This window comes from Cebus imitator, unplaced genomic scaffold, assembly GCF_001604975.1.
Source record: "Cebus imitator isolate Cc_AM_T3 unplaced genomic scaffold, Cebus_imitator-1.0 Scaffold159, whole genome shotgun sequence".
Taxonomy (NCBI): domain Eukaryota; kingdom Metazoa; phylum Chordata; class Mammalia; order Primates; family Cebidae; genus Cebus; species Cebus imitator.
The window spans coordinates 3,384,792-3,395,750 of NW_016107474.1; the positions used below are offsets into that span (position 1 = coordinate 3,384,792).

At 54.6% G+C, this 10,959-nt stretch overlaps 1 protein-coding gene across 2 annotated transcripts in view; it reads right to left on the reverse strand.

The window, feature by feature from the left end:
• CUNH16orf74 (chromosome unknown C16orf74 homolog) overlaps positions 1-9,621 on the reverse strand; it is a 45,343-nt gene extending 35,722 nt beyond the window's left edge. Inside the window, exon 1 of one of the 2 annotated variants that reach the window (XR_005202651.1) lies at positions 9,442-9,621. The gene's annotated coding sequence lies outside the window, so the exon portion shown is untranslated. The remainder of the gene's footprint in view (positions 1-9,441) is intronic. The other variant, XM_017543657.2, reaches the window with a different exon arrangement.
• Between the last annotated feature and the right edge of the window lie 1,338 nt (positions 9,622-10,959).

Below are 10,959 nucleotides of genomic sequence, written 5' to 3' on the forward strand. Positions count from 1 at the left end.
AGTCATCATGTCTGTAACTTAACTGTCAGATTGCTCAGCAGGAAAATAACGATATGCACAAATATGTGCAGGGAGACGTGAGGATGGGCCTGCAGCTAAAGGTTCACTTCTGGTGAAGGGTATTCGCAGCGGCTCTTTACAGAATCACAACTCTTCTTTAAGTTTGAAACTGCCTCAAGAAAAACGCTTAAAAAGGAAAGAAAGGCAACACCCAGAAGAGAGAACAGCTCAGTCCACGCGCCCCTGCGCTCCCCACCACGGCCTCCCACAGCGGGACGTGGGCTGCAGCCCGTGCATGGGATCCCGTTCTCCTAGAAGCTTCCGTGATTTGGTGGGATGCGTTCCTGACGCCAGGCTCTGGCTGAGCAAGACTCTCTCTCATGCTGTGCCTAGCAGCACCACATCCCAGAAAAGGTGTCTGGAACTGGCAGGTTTTTTCCGAACAGCTGTCTTGCAACTTGAAAGGCCCCTACCTCAAAACATGCAGGGGAATAAAGGAAGGCAGGGAGGGGAGGAGGGAAGGAGCAAACCAGAGCATGGGGGGCCAGGATCAGCTCCAGCCAGGGTTCAGGTGACACTGGGGGCAGGAGCTGTGAGGGTCAGGCAGGTGTAGCATCGCGGGTGGTCAGGTTCACATATGGCAATTCGATGTGGGGTGTGTGGAACTCGCACATGGAGAGTTTTCACACGTCACGTTTTCTCATCCCCCACAGTGTCCCTGCGGCTGCCCCCGTCATCCTGCTTCTGCCTCCCTCCAAGGACAGTGTGAAGGCAGTGGGCACAGGACTGGCCGAGGGGAAGAGAAAGAATCAGGGGCCCAGAGGAGCTGTGTCACCTTGGGCAAGTCATTTCCGAGTCTGAGGTGCTGGGGCTGGGTCCCCCAGGCAGTGTCCTCCTCCGCCAAATAGGCATCGAGCCACCAGCCTCCCGGACACAGCCTGGGACAGAGCTGTCACTGCCATCTTCATCATCATCACATCATTATCTGTCATTGTCATCATCATTGTTCTCATCGTTCTTATTGATATAGCTTGGATATTTGTCCCGTCCAGACCTCACGTTGAAATTTGATTCTGAGCGCTGGAGGTGGGGCCTGGTGGGAGGTGTCCGGCCATAGGGCGATCCCTCATGAACAGCTTGCTTGGTGCCATCCTCGAGGTAATAAAAGAGTTCACTCCCTATTGGTTCATGCTAGAGCTGGTTGTTAAAAAGAACCTGGGGGTGGGGTGCAGTGGCACACGCCTGTAATCCCAGCACTTTGGGAGGCTGAGGTGGGTGGATCACTTGAGGTCAGGGAGTTTGAGACCAGCCTGGCCAACATGGCAAAATCTTATCTCTACTAAAAATATAAAAATTAGCCGGCTGTGATGATGATACCTATAATCCTGGTTACTCGGGAGGCTGAGGAACGAGAATTGCTTGAACCCGGGAGCCAGAGGTTACAGTGAGCCAAGATCATGCCACTGCACTCCAGCCTGAGTGATAGAGCGAGACTCCATCTCAAAAACAAACAAAAGAGCCTGGCACCTTCCCTGCTTCCCACTTGCTGCCACCCTCTCACCACGTGATCTCTGTGGCTCCCCTTCACCTTCCGCTGTGAGTGGGGGCAGCCCGAGGCTGTCACCGTGCTGACGCCATGTTCCTGTGCAGCATGCAGAACCCTGAGGCAAATGAACCTCTTTTCTTTTATCGATTACCCAGCCGTCAGTGTTCCTTTGTAGCAACACAAACGGACGAAGACAGGTGTCACCTTACGGTTGTCATCCTCGTCACTGTCATTGTTGCTGCCACCTTCACCATCATCCTCCTCCTCATCATCATCAGTGTGACCTCGACTAGATAGCACCAGGGCACCCCACTACATGGCCCCGATTCCACAGCATGGGAGCACAGAGAGCCCTGTCCACTCCTTTTGAGATCAGGGGCCAGTGCCCTGCAGAGACCACAGATGCTGACATGGGAGAGGGTCCGTAAGACGAGCTGAAATATCTGAGAAGGAGGTACAGCTGGGTCCTGCATCTGTCTGAATGGAGACCATTCCGCTGTCTAACCCCGGAGAGGAGCTACTTCTACCTCCAACTTCATCGTCATCATCATGACATCAGCTGACAGACATCCAGCTAAAGTTTTCAATATGCCAAATTCCGGGCCAAGTTTGCTATAAAGATGACACCACTGAACCCTAACAGTGCCGTAAGAGATAAACATGATCACCATCCTGTTTCACAAATGAGGGGGTGGAGCTCACAGATGTCCAGCGACTTCCCAGCACCCAGGGCTAGCAAGCTGCAGCGCGGGGCTGCCAGACACCAGAGCCACGCCCACATCACTGCACTGGGCTTCAGGGTTCTGTTCCACACACTGGGGTTCTAGATTGTTTGAGTTTGTTACAAACAAAGACATATATCTTTGTCACTAAAAAATAAAGATTTCGGCCGGGAGTGGTGGCTCACACCTGTAATCCCAGCATTTTGGGAGGCAGAGGCAGGTGGAGCGCCTGAAGTTGGGATTTCGAGACCATCCTGGCCAACATGGTGAAACCTCGTCTCTACTAAAAATACAAAATTAGCTGGACATGGCAGCACACGTCTGTAATTCCAGCTACTCAGGAGCCTGAGGCAGGAGAATTGCTTGAACCCAGGAGGCAGAGGTTGCAGTGAGCCAAGATCGTGCCACTGCACTCCAGCCTGGGCAACAGAGAGAGACCCTGTCTCATGATAAATAAATAAATAATAAAGATTTAATAGGAGAAAAAAAGATTGAAGGCTGGGATACCCTTAGCCTGGCATGATGGTATGAAAGCAGTTGGGCCCATAAGAACTGCTGGTTTAATTATATCTTTTTCACGCATTTGCAGGGGTGTGAAAAACTTCCGTTTCATATTGAATTGGGCTCTGTTTATGTTCCCTCTGAAATATCGGATTCTTAATTATTTGCACAACAGCTTGAAGAAGAACAGGTTCTCTCTTGCACCCTGGCATAAAATCTCCCTGTCAGATGGGCACAGTGGGTCACATCTGTAATGCCAGCACTTTGGGAGGCCAAGTCAGGCAGATCACCTGAGGTTGGGAGTTTGAGACCATCCTGGCCAACATGGTGAAACCCTATCTCTATTAAAAATATAAAAATTGGCCGGGCGCGATGGCTCAAGCCTGTAATCCCAGCACTTTGGGAGGCCGAGGCGGGTGGATCACGAGGTCAAGAGATCGAGACCATCCTGGTCAACATGGTGAAACCCTGTCTCTACTAAAAATACAAAAAATTAGCTGGGCATGGTGGTACGTGCCTGTAATCCCAGCTACTCAGGAGGCCGAGGCAGGAGAATTGCCTGAACCCAGGAGGCGGAGGTTGCGGTGAGCCGAGATCGCGCCATTGCACTCCAGCCTGGGTAACATGAGTGAAACTCCGTCTCCAAAAAAAAAAAAATATATATATATATATATATAAATTAGCTGGGTGTGGTGGCGTGCGCCTGTAGTCCCAGCTACTCGGGAGGCTGAGTCAGGAGAATCACTTTAACACGGGAGGCGGAGGTTACAGTGAGCTGAGAGCACGCCATTGCACTCCAGCCTGGTGACAGAGCAAGGCTCTGTCTCAAAAAAAAAAAAAAAATATATATATATATATATATATAATTAGTCAGGCATGGGGGCACATGCTTGTAATCCCAGCTACTCGGGAGGCTGAGGCAGGAGACTCACTTGAACCCAGGAGGCAGAGGCTGCAGTGCGCCAAGATCATGCCACTGCATTCCAGCCTGGGCAACAAAAGCAAAACTCCCTATGACTGAATAGTCATGAGATTCTCTCTGACGGCGGGGATGAACAATTATAAAAACTAACTTCCTCAGCAGAAGTCCACCCCCTCCTGAGGGGCAGCAAGATGGAAGGACATCAGACGTTACACACACCACACAGCTTCTCTAAGGCTAAGAGCATCTCCAGGGACAGGTCCCACTTCCATGCTGGCTGTGTTTGTTTTTGCAATAGCCTTGAAGGCAGCTGCCACAAATTACCAGCCCACGGCATGACTGCCTGCCAGCTCACCCTCTACAGGTTTTCGGTGCAAAGAGAAACGAAAAATGATGTGCTCTTTCACAAAGTAGAAAGCAACCAAGACGTGGCACTGCCTGTCAGGCACACAATCTCCTGCCGGCTAGAGGGACCCTGCTTTTCAAAGCGGGTTCCCGTGTTTGCCGATGCCTTTCAATTACCACTTCTGTGGATCACAGAAGTTCAACTCCAGGGTATGAGATAAAACCATCCCAGAGAGATTCACACAAATCTAGAGCTGGAAGTAATCAGAGAGGGCTGTCAGGGAAATACAAGATGCCCATTATTGCATGGGACACACTCATAAAAACAATTCATTGTTTATCTGCAATTAAGCTTAGCTGGGGCTGGGCGCAGTGGCTCATACCTGCGATCCCAGGACTTTGCAAGGATGAGGCAGCAGGCAGATCACTTGAGGCCAGGAGTTCAAGACCAGCCTGGCCAACATGGTAAAACCCCGTCTCTACTAAAAACACAAAAATTAGCCAGGTGTGGCGGTGGACGCCTGCAATCCCAGATACTCGGGAGGCTGAGGCAGGAGAATGGCTTGACTCCAGGAGGCAGAAGTTGCAGTGACTGGAGATTGCACCACTGCACTCAAGCCTGGGTGACAGAGTGAGAGTCCACCTCGAATAAACAAATAAACAAACAACAACAACAAAAACTTAGCTGGATAACTTAGTTATCCTCGTGTTTATTTGCTGAATCTGGCCAACCTATGCAAGGTCATCTGATTTCTAACGTCTGGCTGTCCCACATGGGGACCTGGAGAACCAGACAGGGAAAGTGAATGAACTGGCCCCCACAGAGTCACCTCCCAGACGAAGTCAGAGTAACCCCATGGAGGTCCTGAGTCACTGTGGCACCTTGCCCTGCCTGCCTAACAAAGACCTCCTGGCAGGACCCAGGAGAGGGCAGGAATGAAGAGGAGTCACAGCTGAGGAATGTGACAGTTTGCCAGGTGAGTGGGCTCCAATCGCAGTGGGGCAGGGTGGTGTGGAGGCTGGGTAAGCACCTGCAGTTCTCTGGGCCTGGTCACGCTGCAAACAGGGAAGAGAGTGCAGGCACGCCGGGCTCCCAGCAGGCTCATGACACATACCGTGGTTTTCTTTCTCATTTAGGAAAGCCACTTTCCTTCTGCAGCAGGATTAGAATTCCTGCAATTCCAGCCAAAGGAACTGGGATGGGAAGTGCATTCACGTGCCTCCATCCTGGTCTGCAGAGTGGGAGAGGGGGTGCTGCCTTCAGGTTAGCCAGGGTCCTGCAGGGACAGTGAGCTTCTCTCTGAGTGGCTGCGACCTCCACCTGGCCCATGGGAAGCCTTCCCCAGCAGGAAGCAAAACAGGGTGGGGTCGGGGCAGGACACCCACCGAAATCCCTACCTGCTTGGCTTCCCACGAGCCATGCGACTTATAGCAAGATACTTGCCCACTGCCCCCTCCGGGCCACTGTGAAATAACAGAGCTGAACACCTTAGGATTCGAGAGACTTTCTGTACATACAAGAAAAACATTTACCAAAAAATAAGTGGGCTTTGAGACCAGTCTGGGCAGTACGGTAAAACCCTGTCTCCACAAAAAATACAAAAGTAACTGGGTATGGGGGCACACACCTATGGCCCCAAATACTTGGGATCCTCCAACTTGATTTGGGAGGATCACCTGTGCCCAGGAGGTTGAGGCTGCAGTGACCCATGATCACGCCACTGCTCTCTGGCCTGGGCAACAGAGTGAGACTCTGTCTCAAAATAAATAAAGGGGTCTACCATTAGAGGTTAGGTTAACAGCTGCCCGAAGGGAAACCACGGCTGGGAGGAGCATGAAGGGATGGCTAGGCTGTCCAGGGCGCTGGAAGTCTGACTGCAATGGTCATATCATCTTGCCCACAAAAAGTGTCAAATTGTAAAATATTTGAAGAGATTTATTCTGAGTCAAATATGAATGATCAGAAGGCCCCAGGAGATCCCGAGAACACGTGCCCAAGGGAGCTGGGCTACAACCTGGTTTATACATTAGGAAGACACAAGGTACCAGTCAGTGCATGTAAGATATACACTGGTTCAATCTGGAAAGGTGGGACAACTGGTGGGGGTAGGTGGGATGGGGTTTCTTTTGGGACTTGGCTTTTGGATCACAGGAGGACTCAAAGATATTCTGATTGGCAATTGGTTGAAGGAGTTATTACCTAAAGACCTGGAGTCCATAGAAAGGAACGTCTGGGTTTTGAGGAGGGGTCAGGCTTCAGAGAGAATAGCTTGTAAATGTTTCTTATCAGACTTAAAGGGTCTGTGCCATCTGTCTTTAGTTCTGCATTGACGTCAGTGCTGGTCAGCCAGGCCTGAATTTCAACAGGGAAGAGGGTATAATGAGGCATGTGCAACTGCTCCTTCCCATCATAGCCTGAACTCGTTTTTCAGGTTAGCTTTGGAATGTCCTTAGCCTAGAGGAGTGGTCCATTCAGATGGTTGGGAGGCTTAGAATTTTTATTTTTGTTTTTTGGTTTACAGTCTCTAATCTTTTTTTTTTTTTTTTTTAAGAGATAGGAGTCTCACTATGTTGCCCAGGTTGGTCTCAAACTCCTGGCCTCAAATGATGGCTCTTGCCTCATCCCACCAAAGCACTGGGGATCACAGGTATGAGCCACTGTGCCTGGGCCCCATCATCACTTACTAATTTTTTTTTTTTGAGATGGAGTCTCACTCTGTCGCCAGGCTGAAATGCAGTGGCGCAATCTTGGCTCACTGCAACCTCCACCTCCCGGGTTCAAGTGATTCTCTTGCCTCAGCCTCCCGAGTAGCTGGGACTACAGGCGTGCACCACCACGCCCCAGCTAATTTTTGTATTTTTAGTAAAGACGGGGTTTCACTATGTTGGCCAGGATGGTCTTGATCTCTTGACCTCGTGATCTGCCCGCCTCGGCCTCCCAAAGTGCTGGGATCACAGGCATGAGCCAGTGTGCCAGGCCCACTTACTAATCTTTGTAAAGATGGGGGAGTTATACTTAGCAGACCCAGAGGCCTAGCCTGGCCTCCACTGTAGGTAAGAGCGATTCAGTGCCACCACTCAGGGTTCCAGGCCTGGCCTTGCCATTTTCCAGCCATGTGATCTTGCGTCAGCCACTCTGCCTTTACAAACTTCTCTTTTCCTCATTTTTATTTTTTAATTTTTTGGGTTTCTTTTTTGAGACAGAGTCTCCCTCTGTTGCCAGGCTGGAGTGCAGTGGCACGATCTCGGCTCACTTCAACTTCCACCTCCTGGGTTCAAGCAATTCTCCTGCCTCAGCCTCTCCAGTAGCTGGGGTTACAGGTGCACGCCACCAGGTCCAGCTATTTATTTTACTTTTTTTTTTTTTTTTGAGACGGAGTTTCACTCACGTTACCCAGGCTGGAGTGCAATGGCGCGATCTCGGCTCACCTCCGCCTCCTGGTTTCAGGCAATTCTCCTGCCTCAGCCTCCTGAGTAGCTGGGATTACAGGCACGCACCACCATGCCCAGCTAATTTTTTGTATTTTTAGTAGAGACGGGGTTTCACCATGTTGACCAGGATGGTCTCGATCTCTTGACCTCGTGATCCACCCGCCTCGGCCTCCCAAAGTGCTGGGATTACAGGCGTGAGCCACCGCGCCCGGCCTCCGGCTATTTATTTTTCATAAAGACAGGGTTTCACCATTTTGGCCAGGATGGTCTCGATCTTCCGACCTCACTATCCGTTTCCCCCCGCCCCGCCCCCACCGGCCTCCCAAAGTGCTGGGACTATAGGCATGAGCCACCGCATTTTTGGGGTTTCTTTTAAGAGGCAGGGTCTCCCTCTGTGGCCTGGGCCGGAATGCAGTGGTGCGATCATAGCTCACTGCAGCCTCAACTTCTTGGGCTCCAGGAATCTTCCTGTCTCAGCCTCTTGAGTAGCTGGGACTACAGGTGTGCCCCACACTCAGCTAATTTAAAAACTGTTTGTAGACGGGGTCTCACTATGTTGCCCAGGCTGGTCTCAAACTCCCGGCCTCAAGCGGTCCTCCTGCTGTGGCGTCCCGAATTATTGCAATTACAGACGTGAGCCACTGTGCCCAGCCCTACTTCCTCACCTTTAAAATGGGGCTAACAGTACTTGGTTGGAGAGTTGGTTAGGAGATTAAAACGGAAAACACAGGAGGTCTGGTGCACGAGGAACGCTTGGTAGGCATGAAATACCACGGTCTCTTTTTCAGTGTCCACTGATGGGACGCTGCCATTTCAAGTCTCCCGAGGTGACCTGCACCTCGAGCTGGGAAAATACACTCTATGTGTGTTTGGGGTGCACACGGCCGGCATGGAAGGCGCTTCCAGGGAGAGGAGATTAGGTGGTGAGCTTTCAGCCTCCTTGGGGCTAGCAGAGGGATTAAGTGATTCCATAAATACATGGCCTCCTCCCTCCATAGGACCTGGTCCCGAGCCGTGGGGGTGCAGAACCCAAGGAGGGCGTGGCCTGCACAGGTGAGGTCCTTTTCGGCGTGAACCCAGCCCAGAACAGGGGCCTCCTCCCACTTTGGGTGGGCGGGGTCTAGGCAGGAAACGCCAGCAGCTGTGACTCAGGGTATGCCTCTCTGAGCCTCAGTTTCCCCACCTGTACACTGAGGCGTTCGTTTCCCGAGGCCTGCACTGTCTCAGAAGTGCCTCTGCCTCGCTGCCTTCCCTTCCTCCCTCTTCCTCGGGCGTCAAAGGCTGTCCAGCCTGCACAGATTTTCTCTTGATTCCATGTGGGCCCGGCAGCCAGAGGCGGTCTGAGCGAAGTCGCAGCCGCCCCCGTACCCCGCCCACCGCCTATCCCTGGTGGGAGCTGCGGGTACCGTTTTTACTGAGGCCTCCCCTAGTTCCGCCCAAGCGCAGACAGCCAGGAGAAGGCACGGGCGCGTTCACACGGGTCGCCCTTTGCGGTTGCAAAGCTGCTTTGATGCCCTGGGAGCGCAGGGCGCCCCTAAGTGAGGCGGTTTATAAATAATAGATTTGGAAATACTCGATCGAGGGGAAATGGTTCCTCGGGAGGCCTCCTGCCCCCGCCCCCTGCCGGGCTGCCTTCCAGCTCTCAGGAATGGCGTTCTGGTCCATTCCCAAGAACTCGTGACAGCGCGGGGTGGCCGGTGGGGACTGGGGGGGCCAGAGGCTTCCGCGCGGGGACACACCCCCATCGCCGGTGCAAGTTGCAGCGCGGCCGGAGCCGGCCCAAGTTTCCCAAAGCCTGTGTCTCCGCGGCAAAGTCTCCAAGAAGTTGGGGGGACGCCAGGGCCCGCGTGGGTCCCCCACCGCCCCGCGGGCTGCCTTGCTGGGCGTGGACGCCTCCTGGCCGGGGCCGCGGTGCTCTGGAGAGGCGGGCGTCCTGGGGAAGGGGCGGCGGGCGCGGGGCGGGGGGCACTCACCGCTTCCTTCCTGGTGGGCTTACTGCGGAGCCGCGCGCGGGGCACGCTCGGGCGCTGGTGGCGGTGGCGGCTGCGGCCGGGCTCGGGGGGCCGCGGCGACGAGCCTGCAAGAGAGAGCAGCGGGGGTCATGGCCCGGCCGGCGCTCGGGCCGCCGCGCACCTCCCGCGGTCCCGCCCCACTCCTGGAGGGCGGCGCTGACTGCAGCCGCCGGGCCGCGGGCGCCGGGATTGCACCGGCCCGGCGCGGGGCGGAGCGGGCCCGCCCGCCGCCTCCCTGGAGCGTGCCAGGACCCGCCCGGAGCCCTCGGCGGCGGTCCGGACCCCTCGCTGCTCGCCTGGTTCCTCCCTCCAGGCCCTGGGCCGTCCCGGGGAAAGTTTGGGCCGCTGCCCGTTGGGCTCCCCACCGTGCGCCCCTCTCCGGGACTGGGTGCCGGGCTCCCTGCGACCCTGCCTAGCCCTGGGTGGTGAAATGGAGCGCCAGGGTTCCTCCTATACTGGGGGGCTCGGCTTCAGTGAACCCTGCCGCCCAGATGCGAAGAGTGGAGGCGAGAACAGGGAGCACCCCCATCTGGCCATCTGCAGCCTCCCTCCCCTGGTGCAGGACCCCAGGGACTGGTAGGCAGTGCCCCCTCCCTGTCGCTCCAGCTGTGAGGGTTCCCTTTGGCTCCACGCAAGCCTTTGCACCCCACTTCCGGGTAAACCTGGGGGTCCAGTCTACAAGGAGGTCAGGGATTGCTTCCGAGCCCCCTGGGCGGCTGCAGGTGTTTGGTGCTGACCTTGAGCACCCGCGAGAGGAACCCTCAGCTCCCCGCAATGTGGACACAGAGGTCTCTTGTCCACATGGGCTTCTTAGGAGGCACACTCCCTCTGTCAGCCCCACCTGTGTGGAGGCCTCTGTGGACATCTGCCCAGTGGGGCAGGAGGAACACAAGGATGCCTGCCCTGTGCTTTCCATGTCATTGTCATAAGCCTGTGGTACCCTCCCCACCCTACAAGCCCAAGGTCTCCACACCCTGGGCCCTGTATATTTCTGGAGTCTTAGGAGGGGAAACTGAGTCACAGAGCAGAAAAGTGACATTGCCTTAGTGAATGTGGCAAACAGTTGCAGGAAATGGGAGTCATCGTCCTAGCCGTGTACTGTTGCTTCAGTCATTCCCCAAAATGGGGTGATCTTTAGGTTACCCTGACTGACAGGCAGGAAACGGATCATGGCCCCTACTCCCATCCCTCTAACAAAGACAAGGGTAGACCTGGGGCAGCACCTTCCTTCTCATCTCCACCCTCCAGAGGCAGGATGGGACCAGCCACTGGCCTGTGCTGGGCTGGTGGGCGTGCCCATCGAAGCTGCTGCCCCAGCTGCAGGGCTGGGGGAGGCCCTTTGCAGGTGGCTCCCTGCTGAGGGCACATCCCTGGGGGAGGGGTTAGAAAGCCAGGAAGAGCTCAGAGGCTTCAGGGCACGAGGGGGAGGGGGCTCAGCAAGCTGGCTGTGGGTAAATCATCATGCCTGGCTGTGTGCTG